Source organism: Apostichopus japonicus, chromosome 19, assembly GCF_037975245.1.
Source record: "Apostichopus japonicus isolate 1M-3 chromosome 19, ASM3797524v1, whole genome shotgun sequence".
Lineage (NCBI taxonomy): Eukaryota > Metazoa > Echinodermata > Holothuroidea > Aspidochirotida > Stichopodidae > Apostichopus > Apostichopus japonicus.
Genome location: NC_092579.1, coordinates 4337006 through 4357191, shown reverse-complemented (window position 1 = coordinate 4357191; position 20186 = coordinate 4337006). Strand labels below are relative to the sequence as shown.

The window sequence follows — 20186 nt, the reverse complement described above, 5'->3', positions numbered from 1 at the left end:
TCAAATATATATCTATCTCTGATGCTCTGCCCGTTGTTTTTCTGAACACATGTGGCAGTGTTCAGCCTCAAAGCTTTCAGATTAAGAAATGTTTAAACGATGTATACTAAATTACGTTGTACACAAGGGCGGCGGAACCGGGGGGGCACAGGGGGCACGTGCCCCCCCACTTTTCCTCAGGGTTAAAAATGTGCCCTTTTTCTACATAAAAATTGAGGTGTCTCAAGTTAGCAAGAGGCCAGGGAACCAGAATGAACACTCGGGAACGGCCGTTTCCGGCCATCTGAGGGGTTTGTAAAACCAAAATTTTTCTTGTACGCTCCGCGCCAACCGATGGTGGCGCTCCGCTCAGATAGTCGTGCATACAACTTTGCAAATCCCGGCTACGCCCCTGACTTTTAATGAATTTATGTGGGTCAAACTCAAAGCTATTTCGAATGGAAACAATTTGTTAAGATATTAACAAGAAATAAACTCAAATTCGGAAGATTCCTACATTAGCAACTAGCATGATTTCACCTCATTTTGTCTCAATAGAAAACTTGTTCCTTGTTTCCCAATTTGCACATTGGATATTGCAGTGCTAGTATGCATATTTTCCTTGGGGGGGGGGGGGGGCGTTGATGGAGTGATGTGTATACGCAAATAAGGTATGGTACTAACTATAAGGCTACATCAGTCCAATCGAATTTCTGCAAAGTGCCCTTTGATGTCGGTGCCCCCCCAGATTAAAAGTGCTTCCGCCGCCCTTGGTTGTACAATTTCGTGATAAATGTTGGGTTCCTTGTAACTTCTCACCAAACAAAAACAACGAAATAACAAACAAACAACGCCTATACCGTTTACTCTTGTGTATCTATGTTACATTTTTAGTGGTTTCGTAAGGTCGGACCTATAGTTCACTGGCAAACAGGTCAAGGAAACAGTTTCACTTAAAAAATGATAAGTTGGAAAGAATATATGGCAAGAATCACACAGAGCAGGATTTTTTGGGAAGTTTGAAACAAGAGGAAACATTCATACTATCAACGCAAAACTTAGCTGACACACTATGATTACTCAAAGAGAGATAGCGCCCTCGAAAAAAATGTTTCTTTTAGTTTACTAGTGTTGCAGTTACTATAAGACGTTTGCAATAGCGCCATCTCAACCATTTTTTATACTTACCTCAGCAGCGCTCAAGAATGTGATTTCAAGAACGACAAAATACCCAAAAAGTGTGAATCTACTGTTAACCATATTCAGAGAAGCTCACAGTACAAAAACATTTACATACATAGAGTTAATGTACTGAAGTCAACCCCCCCCCCTCCCCCGACCCAGTTAGGCCTTTAGGGGTCCCTCTTGAGACATTAGCCTGAACTTGAAATGGACCAATAAAGATCTGGAAATTAAACGCGCAGTTAAATTTTCAATAGAAAAACCATCTCTTAGTGTGACAAAATATAGTATGGCATAGGCAGGATGGTACTCTTTGAAATATTCATGGAAAAGAAAATTTTCAGAACCATGCAACCCTTGGAAACCTGTGGGCATTAAGCGTCCTGGTGCAACGAACCGTCTGAATCACATATGACCACACCTCTTCCCCCTATTCACCACCACCTCCTCTCAAACAAGGACAAAAACAACAGAAAAAGGAAAAGACAGACAGAGAGAAGGGACATGAAGAGAAAACGGATAAAGAAACAAAATACTGCCCTCTCATTTTTTTTCTTCTTTTCTGCCCCTTTACCTTCTCACATTTCCTCCCCCATTCTACATCCTTCCCTCCTCCTTCCTCCTCTCCCGTCTCCTTTCACCCCTCCTGAGCTCTATCCGTGGGCAGCCAGTTGGGACTATTTCCTAATTCTAATACCTCTCTAAACTGTCCTCCCATATCATGCTTCAAAGCACTCGTATTGACAGTACAAACAGTTCCTTATCCTTTATCTGGTAGAAACATGATATTCATGTTACTCATACTGACACTACGAGTTCTCTCAAGCGGGACATGACAGTACCGAGTATAGAAATAATACATTGTCCCAACTGGACTCCGTACGTTTCCTTCTCGTTTGACAACGTCTCTGCACGGTGCCTTGCCATCGCACTGCTTACGTGTACTACGATACGTTACGGTGTCTCGCTGTTCATGATATTGCTATTTCATGTAGGCACAGTAAGCTACTATAATAAATACTTCATGTACTGCAATGTCAGTTTATTACGTAATTTTTCCTGACGTTCAGTTTGAAACTTCAGCAATGCAATGACACCTTCCAATTGAAGCACAACATGTCTAGACTATGATTTAGCTTCGGCTCAATCTACTCAGACACACACACGAAATGTCCTACGGCCGGTACGTCCCTATACCTATAGAAACAATACCATAATTTCAACTGACCAAAAATGCTAAAATATGTGAATTTTGAACTTCATTCAAAATTTTATAAACTAAACAAAAAAGAAATTAAAAACAATATTAGCAATAAAAACAGACCAACCCCTTCCTCGGCCCTGAAAAGAATTACCCCAAACTATAACACAACAGGCCCAGATCTTCCCCTGGGAACAATTACATCATCAGGCCTCATTTGCTTTTTCCGTTTTGCCTTAATTAGTTTGTTATGACATCAGAATATCGTTTTCTCTATCTCATCATAATTTCCCATGCAGGCCCCTCCATACTTCCCTGAGCCCCCAATTGACCCCAGGCCTGGGCTGTATCCGGCCTCAGCCCTTCTCGTCAGGCCTGGTTGCATGGCGGTCCAAAACATTGACCCCCGCCCCACCCCCGTTCCAGAACTGTGTTATACCATTCTCACAGGAGACATATACCTCACAAAACAGGCTGACAAGAGGTTACTTGTAACCATATAGGAAGTATACTACCTTCATTTCACCCCAGACTATTGAAAGCACACTATAGTATATCAACCGCCTGTCAGTACACAATGATCATATTCATACGGTTTACTATAGCTGATGCTATTTGGCCTTTATTGTCCCAGTGAGGAAGTACATCTATGTAGGCACATTTACGTCAATAAATGCAATTAGGTGAAGTAACTACGTCATAACATCGTCATAGAGTTTTCACGTTGGAAAACTCAGTTCAAATGGAAAAGAAATTTACACTACTTTCGAAATCAACATTTGATAGAAAATGTTACATATAGATATCACTCTTTGGCTCCGTGTCATAAAATTTGATGAATTCTTGCAACAAATTTCTGACAAAGTACAAATTCAAAATTAAAGTTCAAGTACGGTAAGTAATGATTTTGTGCAAAGATTTTGTTTTCTCACGTCATCTCCATTATCATGCGTTAAAAAAAACACCATCAGGACAGCCTTAATTACACGGAGGGAAACGTATCCCGTCAGAAACTTTTGGTACCATTTCTCAATCATCTCACGAATGAACATGCCCAACAACCTTAGTTTTGCAGATATTACCCCTGGTGGTTCAACTTTGTTAAAAATGGAAAATGTGTTAGTGCCACATTTTACTTTCCCAAGAACCCATGGCATGACAAAATCCTATGTGTAATTATGGTGGTTTTGTTGTCAACCCCATAACCATTCTTCTTCGTCCTTCACCGTACCCCTTCTCTGAGTCCTGAAATATGACATTCTAGTCTTTGAGTTTTCGATGAAATTGTGATACCATGGTTTTGGTATTCCAAATGAATGCACGAACAGAAACGAAAGCCGAATCCAGTGTTTCTTTTTGGCAACATGCTTTTTTTCCAGCTGACCAATGCGCGAAGTTGTAATTAACAATACACAGTGTAACTGCTGCAGTGCGTGATCAGTGTGCAGACTAGTGTATGTTAACGATAGAACTTCGAAAGAAAGCTGTTCAAATGCCGGTTGAGAGGAACACACCTTTTTAGCCACATATCATTTGCTTGCGCTTTTGTGGATCACTACATTGTTTTTCCATGCCATTCTTTTGTTGTGGAAATTGCTTCCTTAGGATCCAGAAGAAGGATATACATAGGATTTACAAGCGGAGTAGATCGACCCATACGTGATTTTTATATCAACAAGGCAATGTGTTGTTTTTAAGAAACAGGATTGTGTTGTTGCGGAGGAAGCCGTAACTTACGCCAGCATTTTCTAGACAGGAATAGCCTTATCAAAGAGGTAGGATTGGGCTCGCTCATGCTTGATTGTGATGGTTAAATAAATTCGAGCTTCATATTCTTATCTTTCCGATTTTGATGGTACTGCAAAATTGTAATGTTTTGGCCATGAAATTCTTTTGATTGTCAGAAAGCAAGTATAGACAGAGTCACAAATATAGCAAAAGGGGAAATCCCCAATTTTACAAAAAGTTGCCATCCGTGTACTTCTCAATTGCTGATCCTTTTGAGGAACCCGGGCATGGACTGGCAATCGATAACTAGTAGAATGGGCCTTTTATACACGTCTTTCATCCTGTGAAGTAAAGCCGGGTCTGATTTCAGTAATTACCAAATATATCAATTAGCTTATTGAGGGGTACAATAATCCTTGCTCCGAATTTGGCCCAGAGTTTCGTTAAGCAAAGATTTAGAAAAGCTGGGCCCTAGATTGGCAATTAAGACAATAACGATGTAACCTACCCAAAGAGTCCAATAAGGCCTAAGCTATCTCTAGCAGTTTCGTTGCAAGAGCTTGGCCTAGCCAAGGCATTGGTAAATCTTCGACAATGAGAGATTTACAAACATTGGCTTTCGCTAAATGAAAATGAACATATTTTGAAGTGTATCATATAACGTTCTAAGATAGGCTATACAACTAATTAGATCAGCAAGATAATTAATAGGCCAATGTTGGCATAGCCTAATTAGGCTAGGCCTGCAGTACAGAGCCTTAAATATATATGCTGGTTACTGTCGAAAGGCTCTTGCCATGGGTTATCCTGATTGTCTAGGTTTTTGCCAGTATTGTCTTCAGAATTTTCATATTCAAAATAGGCCTAAGTTAGGCCTGGGTTTGAAAAGTTTTTATTTGCTAATGTTAGACCTGGATTACACTTGGTCTTGCATGTAAATAAGGCTACTCATTAAGAATCCTTATTCAGATGTCTCTCTACAATAATTGAGGTATGCTTGCTAAAGTGAGAAGCTAACACAAACTAACACTGTAGAACCCAACCTATATTGATGCTGTCCGAAAACCCATTCCATGCCTAGGCCTAGCTGCTAGTATTACTATCCTATGTAGCCCAATAATAGCCCAATAAGTGAAGGAAAGTATCTTCAATCAGAGTGATATAGGCCTATACCATGTTGTAACATAAAACCTAATGTTGATGGTCATTGTAAAAAGGAGGTGGGTGGTAGGCCCATTTGTGTCTACATAGGTGCGGGTGGGGGAGGGGGGGCGGGGCAGATGTGGATAGTGAGCAGAAGGGGAGGTAGCTTGCTTATTATAAGCAACATGTTGCCTTAGTGGCAATTAAATGATTTTAAGAGTTCATAGGGATCTGTTGTAGATTACCCCCCCTCCCCCCCACCTAGTACAAAATTATTTTTTATCATTTAAAAGAGATGTCCTAGACAGGCCCCTAATAACCATTTTATGTTACAGTGATAAGCCTGTGTCACATCTCACAATAGCGAACATTCTTCTTTCCCTCCTCCCCCCACCCCTTCCTCTTACAACTAATTTTAAAATTCCTAGCAGAATTAACGTTCCAAGTAGGTCAAGGTTTTGTCCTAAGTTGCCATTCACAAAGCCTTTTATACCCTATGATGACATACAGTATGTCTATAGGTATGAAATTAATGTCTGACTTCTGTCAAGGACATGGAATCATTATCAATTAAGGAAATTCAAACACTAAGTCTAGGTAACATGCTGGTAATAGTATATATATGGACAGGGGACTCCTTAAATTACTCATGTTAGACTTCATGTTTACTTGATTGTTTTAAATACCCTTTATAAACAATTTTATGTCATGGAAAGCCTGGAAACCTATTTACAATAACCCAGATATGTCACCTTCTAGACTCCTACAAATTAATTCAGTACTGTATGAACTTTATAAAAACAAATCTTCCATAGAAGGATATATTGTTTACAAACAGGTGGTGTTCAGGGGCAGTTTGATTAATAGTACTTATACCATTAAGAGGCAGTTAATGTATATTGCTATATGAGCCTTTTATATTCTTAAGTAGCTTTTGATAACTATATTTCTAAGTACAGTGCACATCGTCTATATTCAATTGTGTTTGACTCACAGAGCTGGGTGCATATTAAAAATGGAGAGTGTGTGAGCACCTATAAAAGATAAAACAAAATTAATTGCATTTTCTGCCTGAGACTTTCAGCAATATATATGTGCAGGTACAGTACATGCTTGTTAAAGGATATTCTTGCTTTCTGCAGGACAAGTTTGAAGAATGTAACGTAGGTATAGCCTAGGTTAAATTTTCAATTGAAATTCTCAATCAGTGCTACAGTAATTGCTGTAAAATGTAAATGTGTACTTAGGTTTAGATTTTCTCTCATAGTACTACACAGGTGAGCAAAGTGCGCCCCACAAGAAGGTTTTTGAAATCGAATTAAAGGAAAATCATTAAAAAATATGCAGTACTATGTTTACTGTGTGGGAGGGGGCTGTATATAGTCCTAATATTGTGGATATTTTAAAATAACAGCAGGATCATGGGCAATGCTCTTGTAGTCCTGACTTTCTGATTTTTTTAATGTCATTTCACATACAATGTAATGTATTAATATTTTTGCTATGGGAGTTATAACATCCTTTCAAGGTCGAAGTATGGCCCCCCTATATGCTAGAAAATCAGAAAATTGTCACCCATACTCAAATTTTAAATAAGCATATTTACTGCCACTTTAAAGGTAGTTATCAATTCTGAGACATATCATCATCTATTTTGAACAATTCTAAATGTCCAAAGATAACTTTGAAAATCAGAACCTTCGGCAAAGTACAAGTTTCTGAAATCTTCTAGTAAATTTTTAGAGTGCTAAATATTGTGGTAAAGCTGCACACTGTTAGTTTAGCATATATACTGTGCATTTTGTATTGCCTGTACAAATCAGTATTGCACATCTCTGTCTATGAGTATGGGGTGTTAGTATTTGGTACTGAGTAGACATTGGTATTATGTACCAGCAACTAAAGTTATCTGGCTTCCAAGCTAAGATTATCTGTGGTAATGCAGGGTAATAGTTTTCACAGATTCTCATCATGTTTTGCTGAACTGTACTTTTGTTATCTGCAATTGACAAACAGTTATTCTGGACTATACTTACTGTGTGGCACTACAATATTGCTGATTCTGTCCGTAACATATGTATGCAAACTTTATGCAACCAAGTACAGTATTGTGTCTATAGATACATGTAAATGTCGGGAATTAATTTGGTATTTCTTTGCTTATAATTACCTCTGCATCTACAGTAACCTGTCTCTATGATTACTGCACGTATGCTACACAAAGTCTGTTGTAAAAATTAGCTATTTTATTGTAGCAAAGTTAACGATTTTAATGTGCATGTATTGGAGAGAAGTTATTCCATGGCAATTGTCAAATGTTTGATCAACATAAACTGCATTACATGACCATCTGTTTTGTTGGTAAATAATTAAGGGACAATAGACACAATTAAACTTTAATTTAAGTAGACTCTGTGATTAGGAAGTCATTTACAACTAGTTCTCCAAATTCCTTTATGCTGACTGCTGCAGCAATATCTGCATGGTTACGGTGTACCTCAAACTGTCAGTCAGTCTGTCTGTCTTTCTTTTGACCCATCTATCGGTCAAATCAGGCGTAGGTACAACAGTTAGAAGTTGACAAACCTTGTCTTATATAAATTGACCAGTGGACAGAACTTCTATAAGGATCAAACGTAAAAAGTTTATAATCTCTTAGAATCCGTCTGAGTATGCTGTATGATAGAGTTAATAACCGTATATATATATATATATATATATACAGCCAACCATGGACGGACCAAGGCATACTGACCTCTTTCTAGGTGACTACCTCTCTTTCCCTGATCCTTTGAAATTAAGTAATCCCATCGGTAAACATTGCGTTCACGCCCCCGGGGCATAATCCCGACTCTTGTGTTGATTCTTATTCTGTGGATGTTGAAGTGTGAATTGTAATCCTGAAGTAATGGACCAGTAAAGTACTATCAAAGGAATAAAGGATTCTTGATGGAGCTTACATAAGGGAAACAAAATAAAACACGATGCAGCGCTTTCATCCGAGGGTCATTATTGATATATCAAGATCCGTGTTATTGTTAAAGCGACGGGCAATTGGGAATCTCGCAAGTATGAGGTTTCATATATTTGTGGCTGTAAAGTGGCTTTGGATGTGTGTGCTTTGAGACTTTTCAAACACTTTGAAGACAAGTCAAAATTTGTGTGCTCTAATTGAGTTTGTACAGTAGGTCTGTAAATTTTATTGCAAGTTAGTAGAAAATAAAAGGCTTTCATGTTGCTGGTAAATATTAATAGAATGTTTGCTAAGAACATTATACTGCGACATGTATTAGGGAATCAGTCGTGACCCTAGAAATCTTTCTGGTCAAATGTGAGCTGCGATTTGCATTGTTCTATGAAAATGCAAACCGATGTAGAAATTTGAGTTATGCAACATAGGATATTTTAATACGCAGTCTTATAATCTCTTGCAGTGCATGTGGCTAAACTTGTGAAATTCCAGGCCTATGGTTATTGCATAATTTACTGGTATATAACAGGATGGTTTGACCTTGAGGCAATCAGCTTGGAACTATGTCAGTTCGTTTAATATTTTAAGTCTGTATGTAACTTGCAGCATACATGTAGCCTTAAATAGCATTTGGCCTATCCTACATTCACAATGACACTATGGTAGACCCAACCTAATTTACATCAGCGACAGTCGTTATTAAGTGTCACTTATTGATTAGCTTAATTATTGACTCATTGGATTTTTTTTGGGTGAGAATGATAACTTCTTAGTTTTTGTATGGAGGGATGTACTAGTGAAAGAATCGACTGGAACATGTATGCAAAGTTTGTATCATCTCACACAGAGTAATTAATATCATTTTATTTGATACATTTGCATGTATACACATGATATCACATACAAACAAAACGCTAGATGCAAGATCCTCAAAATATTACACATGAATGCAAAAGTGCATAACAAGTTTAAACTTTATGACATCCAGGCCTTGAATTTCAAACTTGTAACCACTCGCTAAGAAATTCATGTGCTTAAAAGATTTACTGGCTAAACCTAGATCTAAATTGGTGCTAGCTAGTATTTTCCTGAAATAACAGCACAAATGATCAGTTTCTGTGTAGGCGTATGGGAGCAGCTTAATAATGTACCGTAATACAGTGTCTGGTGGATGACTGGTTGTTTACATAACAGTCGGATTGCGTTGTAACTAAATTCCTCCCAAATTAGGTGAAAAGATAAATTGGTATCACCCCCAAAGCTGGTGTTCTATTCACCAACCTACACAAATCTCTGTTACAAGGTACATATTGGTCTTTGTTATTTTGTGACATTTTTTCAGACATTCAAATTTGCTGGACATCCGGACAACCAAACTCTCAGGCCCAGTTGACCCTCAGATAACCTGAAAAAAATCCTTAAGAATTTTGCTCTGGAGCAGAGCCTGCATGTTGCTTTAATATTCTTCAGGACACTTTCATAGGTTCAAGGTTAATTTACAGTAGTGCTTGGTACGTGATTTGTACGAGAAACGTAAGGTCCAAATGCATAGTTTCACACATTGAACCTTTATCTCAAACAGTTTGTAATTTCTGTACCACATTAATGCTTATATCCAATTTTATTTTCATCTCTCACTTCCAACCCCCATTCCCCCCCCCCCCCCCAAAAAAAAAAAAAGGGAAAAGAGTAACTTAAATGTGGGAAAGAATAACTGTAAATCTGTATATATGTACAATATGCCCAGGCTGATCTCTTTTAATCTTTTGTGGTTTAACGTTTTGCGGTGAAGGTATGTACAGTATAGTAGTTTGAGGCTCAATGGAATTGATGGTGTTATATATATTCTGCTGGGCCTGCTTATTGGTTGTATCTAGATCTGTATAGGTTCTCGCTTGGTTAGCTGTTTGCATTAATGTTCGTCAACTTTCTCAGTGCTTTTCAGTCTTGACTAACATATCCTACAACCTTTATATATAGGTTCGCTTTGACCTAGCCTTCAGATTTCATTGCAAATATAAGGAAGTGAAAGGGATAATGTTTTAACAGTTTTCCGGTCGCTTTTCTGTGTATAATACTACTACTACTATATCTTTCAGGGTTATGTATGGTATGTTTTTGATTCAATCGAGTTCATGAAGGTGAAAAAATGTGATCAATTGTGATCTTATTTTGGGATATATTTAACTTTAAAGCTTAGAGCGAATGTGCCACTATAAAGCTATCTCACTGCTAAATGACGGAATAGGAAGTTGTGGTTATTTTGATTACTCTGTGTAGTTATACGGTCTACCATATATATATACTTATGTGGTCTGTCTGTACATCTGTATTGCTACGTAGAGGTATAAATCAAAGGTGGGCTTATATATATATACTGTATAAATGTAAAGAAATGAATATTGCCGCTTTGTAGTTTAATGTACAACTTAAACCATTTTGCTATGAGCATCTTTATGATAGACACATAGGTGCATTACACATGTGTTATTATTAAGCAGACCAGGGCACAGGGGATTGTACCACTCCCCTCGCAGGCTACTTGGCCCCTCCCCCACCCTCTCCATCTGTACAATCTGTAGGACCATGCAACAAAAAAAGTTCACAAAGACCCAATGTTCATTTGTACAGTACTTGTGTATATGTTTACCTTAAACAATCATGGATTCAGTGTAGTGTAGGTGTACCATTGAACTGACTATATGATAAAGGCATGCATGGTGTTGTACATGTATTCTGCACCAGTTGGCAATATGGATTCAAACTTCTACCACACTATATTAGTCAGATCTACAATCAAGTATATAAATGTGAAAATGTTAGTAAACTTGGAGTTTCAATTTAAATAGTGTTGAGTATATTAATGTATGCTCAAATGGACTTCAGAATTCATTTGACTCTATTCTATTCATGTATGTATTCACAGTGGAGTCAAGAAGCTATGTGAAGTGTATGTTAATACCATGGAGAATATATGCCGTCACACCCACCTAGTTGAATGGAGCATCTTATGTTGATTGGAGAGTCCTTGTTGAATGATATGTACTGTGCAGGTTGAATGGTGATATAATATGTAGGTCTGTGACCAGGTCAGGGCATGTGGGGAAGAGGGAGCCCTGTTCCTCAGTGTAGATTACTGAAACCCCCACCCCTCCCCCCTCCCAACTATGTGTACAAAAGCTTATAGTGACAGGTTTTGTATTGGTGCCCTCTTGAATTTTTGATGACCCCCTTTAAATTGTTGGTATACACATCCAACTCAGAATTCCTGGTGATGGCCCTGTGTGTATTATTTCATTGTCATAGACTGTGTATAAAAATGCACAAATCAGATCCACTTTCAAGTTAGGGGGTCTCTAGGGAGGGGTATCACCTCCCCATTGATCCCATTTGACAATGCTCTTGAATACTGTATGAAACTGGTGGCTGAATCATTTCAGCTTTTCAATCAAGCTTGCAATTAAAATCTGCTTTATTTTGCCATTATAGTACTGTGTAGAGTCACCATCTTTTTCTCAAAATTTATTGGTTTCTACCTGTTTGACAAGATGCAGCCAGTATGAATATATTGCAATATGGTGCAAACCATTTCTTGGGTTGTTTGACATACATGGCCAGGATGATGGGGTACTGTAGCTGGCCTTTTGTCTGCAGACTATAGCATACTGTATATACATACAGCAGCATACATATAGTCATTATTTTGCACTGAATCTGTATGTTGAAATGTACATGATCGGATTCAGAGTGATAGCTCAGTGATTCATTTTAGTCTGCTGTATAATAATTTGAGGAGCCCATTGTCCGCTCAAGACTAACGTTAATTCTAATCACAATGCTGTATATATATATATATAGAAACGTTGAAATCCAGAAAATAGGCCACAATGACATACATGCTCATTCATTAATACTTAGCATCAATGTGTCACATCCATGTCAGACTTAACGCTCTGTTGCCTTTGTGCTTTTGATTTCAACTTGACTAATTGTTAAATTGTGTGTGACAAGTATAGCTTTGAATGGGTGACAATAGTGGGAAGTGCATGGATAAAGTACATCATATGGCAGTATACAGGTAGCTTATAATACAGGTGTGTAGCTAGTGCAGGTAGAGATCTGTGCTATATGTGCAAAGGGTGTCATTTAATTAAAGAGATTTGTATGCTAGCACCCTGTCATTGAGTTAAGTCTTTTAGTTGAATAATTTCTGATGTTTTGTGTATATTTTGTACACAATTCAAAGGTCAATTCTTTTTATACAGCTTTAAGATATGTGTAAAAGTAAGTTGGCCTGACGTATCAAAATAAAATAAAACTGTTAGCAAACACAAAACGCAAATACATTCTCTTACACAGGCTCTCTAGTGGATAAGCAGTTTGCTAACAGTTTTATTTTATTTTGATTTCAGCTTTAAGATATGATGATTTATCTCGCTCCTTGCTTACCTGTCTCCCCACAACCTTAGCACTCTCGTTGGACCATGCCTAGAATGAACTGGTAACACTTTAACACTGCTCGCCCTCTATGACCTCTTTCATACTTGCATGTTTGACTTATGAATGGTAAATTTGGTAGGAGAGCAGTGAACTTTATAGATAGAGGATCAATCGGGAGGGGGGAGGGGGGTTGGGGAGGTTGGCAGTGCATGAATGTTACTAGATCTTAGATAAGGGTAGATCGTAACATCATTCATTAATATCCAAACCAGTAAGTTTGGGGGTTTCATGTAGTTGCCAGTCTTATGAATACATGCTCAAAAGGAAGAAGCTTTCTTGCCACTATCCACCTCAAATTATTGTTCATAACTTTATAGGCAACTACAGTATGTTTTATTATGATAATAAAGTATAAATGTTGATGTATAAGCACAGTTGGAAGAGTTTTACTGTCCAGCATGTGAATTTGCAAACTTTTAGTGAGAGGGACGTTAAACCTATTGGGCGTGACCCCGGAAAGTAGGGCTTGCAAGATTTCTCCAAAAGTGTGGAAAATTATCCCATAATTTTCAGAGCTTGCTGATGCATATCAATTTAAGTAACAATTATAACATCAGGTCCATAGCCCAAGCTATCTTAAATTCTTTAATTACAAGCACTGAATCTGATCAAGGAATGGGGGTCTGGTGGTCTTGGCACAGTTCCTCATGGAAGATACTGGGTTGTGGGCCTGAAAGTTTGCAGACTGCTGTTCTAGCAAGCTTAACATATATTCTGAAATTTTGAGGGAAATTATCACAACCCATAAAGATCAGTAATGTTGAAGTACCGTGTTCATCTACCAAGTCAAAGTGTGAATGGTGGAGATGATCATGTAGGTTGCTGTGGTACTTATTGACACTTTTGACAAGTAATCTAACAATTAAAAGGTATGCTTTATTGGCCCAAAATATGCTAGATATTCATATCTGGTCACCTTTGGTCAAAATCCTCAAACTGTTTTTATTACAACATTGATTCAAGGAACTTTTCCTCACTGGGACATTCAGGACATCTTGTGTGTTCCTTAACAATGTCTGAGAACAATTTGGAGGGTAAATGACTTCTAGGAAATTACTTTTTGAAAAAATCGAGCAATTATAACGTGCTATAATTTGGGGCCTATACTGACTACCTTTAAATACCTGACCATTATATAGTTGTCATAGATCACTGAACAATTGATAGAACAGGTAGATTAAACTGACTTTTGGTGCAATTAATTGCCTGAGTTAGTGCTTAAATAGTGTAAAAAAGGAACATTAGTGTTTGTTAAATGGATATCTTCTTAAATGTCCAGTCAGTTACACAACTTAGAGGCGAGAACAGCTACAGTGCATGGTACTATCCGCCAAGTTATCCACAATATACTGTAAGCATTTGCAGTGCAACATCAGTAGTAACATCATATTAAACTATTCTTGGTAACTTGTTTACTCAACAAATATTTATTGTAGTGCGCATGCGCGTTACAATACTGGCATTACGGGGGCCAAGTGAACGATACCTGCATGACTGGATGTTGACACTTAACGTTTCATATACAGTAGTCTCTGTACACATTTGTAGTTTTCAGAGGCTAGCTGCGTAGCCAACTTATTCTGAGCCTATAGATCACGGCAAATGCAGTTCTAGTGCTCTTTGTATTTGGCATATAAGCTCTCTTTATGTACATTCGCTATTGTACTCTCTTGAAATCCTATTTTGTAACTAATCAGATCCAGACTAAAACTTAAAAAAAAATTGTTTCTTTCCTCGGTAAGGGTTTGCTTTCTTTTCCTTCTGTTTTTTTTTGTGTGTTCACTAGCTTTGAATAGTTTCTGATATTCTTTTGTGTTGCAAAGACAACTACAGCAATTTAGACCCAGTGCTGTAATAAACTTCTTTACTCAATTTTTTTTCAAATGACATAAACTTGTTTGCCTTAATTGCATGTACATATTCCCACAGTAGAGATATAATCTAAACCTCATTATAAAATAGAAACAAACAGATCATTAGATTGGTTGTAATCTGAGTCTCTCTTTTGTGAAAAGCATGTTCATTACAGGGGTGTGTGTATATTAAGTGTAATCAAGTGATTGCTTCTGTAGCAAATTATTGCCTAAGTAAAGCTCAACCAGTCATAAACTCAAGTGTGGCAATATCTCTTTTATTGCAGGTTACTACTGTATGTTAAGTAGCATGCATGCATAGATATAAATATGATACTGATATCAAAGCAGTTCCTATACGTGTCACATGGTGGGGAGTTAAATCATGGTAAACTAGGCTTAGCTGATTAACTTCAATATTTTGTAGTTATTTTGTGACTAGATTGTACCTCTAAGGAGAGCAATAACTGCTCGTCAGAATTTAACAAAAAGAAATGAAAATGGAAGGCAAAAAAGATTAGTGTAAGTACAGTAGTTAACTGCTCCTTGGACAAGTAGCAGATCTCTCTGTGATGTACGTACTAGAGAGTTGCAGGCTTTACCTATTTGTTTTGACAGTCTTGATGCTGTGATTGGTTAATATGGCATCGTGTGACCATTCCTAATAATTACTTCATTATTGTCAAGGACACTGACATACCTCGACTTCACAGGAAATGGGTAAAAGTAAACTGAACAACTTACTATAGGGGAAAAAATAGCTAGAATATATATATGGAAATCTGGTCACAGGAGTACACAAATGGGGATTTTAAGCCAGACGACTGGCAGAAATTGAAGCCTTGCTGTAATTTACAAAGGCCACCACAAGCGTTGTATCCAACTCTGTACCTTGATATTATGTCTCATCATTTTCACATTTTGTGGATTATCGTAACACCTTCAATAATCAGTCACAGCCAAGTTTAAGAGAATGCAGAGTGTCTCTTGCTCTGTGTACAAGCCTGTATCCAACTGTACCTAATAATGAGGCAGTTACAGTATTTAATAATCAGGCAGTTATTTTTACTACGCATAGGCGACCACGAATGTGGGAGAAGACCTCAAGGCTTATGGATTACAACTTTCACGTCGGGTGGCTTAGCCAATCCAACATTTTATCTCAAATTTGGAATCTTTTCAATTTAGAAAATAATTTCAGATGAGAAAACCGTAGATTGCTCTAAGATGAAAAACCTACCGTACTATGATCCGGCCAGGGATCCAACCCCGAACCTGCCGATTGCTAAGCCTCCTTACTTCGAATGCCACCGCCTAAATCTACTCGGCCACAGCATCCTACATATTCTACACCTAATCTACATATAAACAGAGAGAGAAAAGTCTGTTAGCAACTATTTGTCTTTCTTCAGTGTTAAGTGTAGGGTACATGGAACATTAATGTACAGTATTGTTAGGTATGGTAATGGCTTCCTCACATAAAATACCACAGTCATAAATGATTTCATTTGTAGCTATTTTGTCAAATTTAGCTGTTCAATGGTTATATATTGTACTGTACATCTCTTCCTCCCCACCGATGAAAAAAAAAGAGAAAGCCCCCCCCAAAAATAATTGAGGTTATTAAAGTTTGCATTTTAGTATCCTCATAAAGATCACCAACTGTACCTTAGAACCATTGATGCTATTCAAATACTGTATGTACAGTGAAGCCTGGATCAACTTTCCAATCTAACTATTAGTGTAACCGATTGGAACATGTTCTTTTGAGGATCTTTGTACATTTCAAAATGTGACAGCAGTTATCATTTGCCAGCCTATTAAGCTGATTCCCTTTAAATTTTAAAACGAAAGAATGCCCAATAGTCATACTTTAATAATCGGCAATTAATTAAGTAATCAAACTTCAATTAAGTTCCGACAGTTGTAATATTGGCCTAATTTAGAACAAAATACTCGCTCTTGCTGCCGTGGCATTGATGACCACCGATGATGAAAATTATTACCTCAGTCCCTATTATTATATTGAGTTTGTTTACATAGTCAACAAACTTTAATTGAAAACCAAAGTCTGTGACACAAATATTCACAGCTGTCTTCATATATATGCAACTATCACCTTGAGAAAATCCAGCAGTTTGATCAGCCAAGCTCTGTGTGTTTGTACAGGGAATCTTAGTAGTTGGCAACTGCATGAAAGTAGTGAGCCAAGATTAGGAGGAGGAGGAATGACAACAGTGGTTAAATCAGGGAGCTGTTAGAGTAGCAGCTCCCTGGTTAAATCGCTTTGATTTGTTTACTGTAAAACGTAATAAATAATGTACACAGTGCACATGTTCTTGACTTTTACATCAGTTCTTATATATATATTGGCCTGCTATGATGGGATGAAGGAGGGGGAGGATAAAAGGCTGCTGGGACAGAGATTATAATTCAAAGTTTTGTCAGACCTTTCATTTGGCAATTGGAGGTACATTTTGAGTAAATCTTATCTATATTTCTGCATTTACAACACACCATTTGAGTAGCACTTAAAACAAATGATCATATTGTGTATCCTTCTGGATAAACAACAGGGGTAAGTTGCCAGCTCTAACAGCAGCTCAGTGGATACAGTGGCAATTCATCTTCGGCATTCGTCAGTAAATATAGGTTTTGCATGTTCAATGAAGAATTCATCCAAGATCAGCTACAATCATCAAGCATAGTCTGTATCATATGGAATCCTTGCGGAATTCTGTAAAATCCACTTCGGACAGCAGTGAACGTCTTCAAAATGTCCCTATCTCTCAATGCTTACATTGTGCTTGCTGGGAATGTGATTGCGTAACCAATTTCTTTCCTATCATGCCAAAGAAAAGTTTGTTGACTCCCTCTCTAGTGATGTAAAAATTTGACATGATTGGTCAATATTAAGGCTCGTACTTTTCACCAGCAAATCAAAAGCATTGTAAGAAATTTTGTGAAGTCCTACTTTATTCGGCTAATCTGAACACATCACAGTGTGCAGTGCTCTCACAGCAATTTTGTAGAGTGAAATGTTTCCTGTGTGTATACAACAGCATTTAATTCTCCGACAGCGGTCCGTTTATAGAGCGAAAGTTTCCATATTGCTCTTGAAAATTCCACTCTTTTTTTCTTAAATATGATTTTATTGTGTTGATAGGTTTGACTCTGTGTCCTATTAGGTGTTCTGTACATTGAAGGATATGCTTTTCATGATACAATAACTCAAGCCCTGATTAATTTCTCACAGCTGTTTGTAACCAAACTACAGATTCTCCTCCACCTCCAAAGGGATCTTAGTTTCTTACATTTAAATGCTAAGCCCTGTGTTTATACTCATATGTTCCTGTGATAATAAAAAATAAAAAATTCTCTCTGTAACACAGAATTTAGCTCAGCCTGTGATATTTTCAAGTAGATAAGAACATCTTATTGGACATGATGGGAAACTTGTAATTAGTTCCCCCACTATGTAGTGTGCATTCAGTTTGTTTGTCAGGTCACAGCCCACTTGGCAAAGAACGCTTCAGTGAGTTTGATGTACTCGATTATATTTCAAAGACTATCAAATATTAGTTTAACCGTAAATATAAAGACGGATTATAAAATATGTGTACTTGAGTCTTCACAGGAAGTGACTGAGTATAATGCACTGACCCTGTCATAGAGCTGTAGACTTAATAGAGAGGCTGTTTTCCTCCATTATAACAATATATGTGAAATATTACTGATATATTGTGGTTTAAAATAATTGCTATTCATGTTTTGTTTGACTTGGTTAACTCATGTTTATTACTTTTTCATCAAATTAAAAATATTCAGAACACTTCAGAAAGTTATCCTGGTATTGTCAGTTCAACACTCATTCATTTCCCCACAACAGTACCTGCATTGTACATATCGTATGATATTAAAACGACAAGGTACACAAATGGTACAGTAACGGCTTGTTGGTAATTGCAATTTGGCAACTACGCACCTTTGTTTTTGTGGGACGGCCGCGCTTAGCCAAAGTTCATTCTCCCGAATCTGTTTGAAAACACTTATTTTTGTATTATATGAAATCTGGTAGTTGCGGAAAACTTCTATAAATTGCTTCATAATGGAAAGACAGTTGATTTTGTATCCTTTATATACTGTCTACAACACTGTATGGGCAGAGGCGGAATGACAAAACACAATAAGCTGTACAGTATCTTGGAAAAAAATTACCTTTATAATGAATTCCTGGGTCCTTATTTACAACTTGGGTATGTAACTTAGAAGCCTTCAATGTAGCTAACTGTACACTGATTATTTGGTGAAACGGGGCTGGAGGGAATTTTGAATAGCCTTCCGTTCCTTTTGTGGTGGTGGGGGTGGGGGTGGGGGTATGGTAGGATTGCAGAGGGACTAAGATTCCTTCTGTAAATAGTGGACTTAATAATAATAATATTAATTAGTCTTATATAGTGCAGAATCCAACCTTAAGGTTGCTCAATGCGCTTTACAGATGTGTGTAGCATTTAGAAAATAACTTTTAATAGGACCATGCTCCTTTCTTTGTTCGCATTTCTTATCTCACCTTTTCCATGTGGTCTCTCTCCCGGCTTACGAGCTCTTAATTGATCCAGGGCTGCCTCTTGATGACTCATGTACATGTACTTTAAGTTTAACACGCTCAACTCTATGTATGACTTACAATTGACAGTTTGAGTTTGTCCCAGCGTAATTGAACTTTAAACTATTCAACAGTTTTGGCATACAGTACTGTGTTGAAGTTTCTCATTCAGAGATATTGTGTATTGTGGAGTGAATGAAATTAATTAATATAAAAGAAGGAAGGTTGTGTCAACTGGTCTTGCGGTCTGGCTTGCTATCAAGAAATAAACATGTAAATATTGATTTGGTATTTTAATTTCATCCAAGTAGTCCTTGCAATGTTGACATAATAATTTAAGGGTGCACACGTGTGCATTGCCCCTGTCGTTTATTTCCAACCCCCCCTCCGCCCCTCCCCCAAAGAAAATAAGAAGAAAAAGCTGTGAGAAGGATAGCTTTTCTTGAAATTTCCATTTGGTTGATTAATTGTAAACTATGAAGGGATTTTCATTATTGTTGAAGACTTAACATAAAAGCTCCTTGAATTAGTCCATCGTTCTCAGGGAAACGTTGATTGCACGGTATCCTCAGGTTAAATAAATTCACCATAGCCAATCAGCTCTTTACAGGAGACACATTCTCTGGTAATTAATGTCACAGCATCTTCAAAATTGAAGGCACAAGGGTTTCCTTCTGCCAGTCATCTTATTCTTGCATGGTGTAGTACTGTCACTAGGTACGTGGGGGGGGGGGGAATTTACAGGTGGTGTCCAGGATGGAGGGGTGTTCTAAAGTATGTCCTGGTATTTAGTGGCGTTCAGAACACTTTCAAAAAATTAGCTGATATATTTGTTAAAAAAAAGTGGAAAATCTTGAACATACTTTCCTCAAAAGTTTCAAATTCTAAAACAAATTTGCAATTAAGAACACTTAATCATTTAATATTGTTATCTCTTCCTCCCATACATAAACACCCCCCCCCCCTGGATGCAACATGTTCCACTGGAGGGTTGCCAAGTCCATGAAGGTGCAAAATTGGGGT

At 37.6% G+C, this 20186-nt stretch overlaps 1 protein-coding gene across 1 annotated transcript in view; it reads left to right on the top strand.

Moving 5' to 3' along the window:
- Window positions 1–3783: 3783 nt before the first annotated feature.
- Window positions 3784–20186, top strand: part of LOC139960684 (voltage-dependent T-type calcium channel subunit alpha-1G-like) — a 202711-nt gene continuing 186308 nt past the window's right edge. The window contains exon 1 of the mRNA XM_071959235.1: window positions 3784–4137. The gene's annotated coding sequence lies outside the window, so the exon portion shown is untranslated. The remainder of the gene's footprint in view (window positions 4138–20186) is intronic.